The sequence below is a fragment of the Atta colombica genome, unplaced genomic scaffold, assembly GCF_001594045.1.
Source record: "Atta colombica isolate Treedump-2 unplaced genomic scaffold, Acol1.0 scaffold141, whole genome shotgun sequence".
Classification (NCBI taxonomy): Eukaryota; Metazoa; Arthropoda; class Insecta; order Hymenoptera; family Formicidae; genus Atta; species Atta colombica.
Window position 1 is genome coordinate 889368 of NW_017259230.1, and position 317 is coordinate 889684.

Below are 317 nucleotides of genomic sequence, written 5' to 3' on the forward strand. Positions count from 1 at the left end.
TAATATACTTTAAAATGAAAGCAAACATGAGAGAAGAATTTGATGTAAAGGATTAATTAAATAGTGTATGATATGTTTAAAGGAGATACGTTCAAAAGATGTCAAGCAAAAATTAATGCACTCAGTTTTCAGATGCAATTTGCATAAACTGACTCGAAAACTAATTGATACGCTTATTGAAAATTCCTCTTTCTCGATTGAAAAGGAGATGATAAGGTAATAAAAATTTAAAATTTGTTGTGGTTGATTTAATTTTCTTCTTTAATCTTTTTCGATCATCTTTGATTCTCACTCGAAAATATGGAAGTGGTATATAT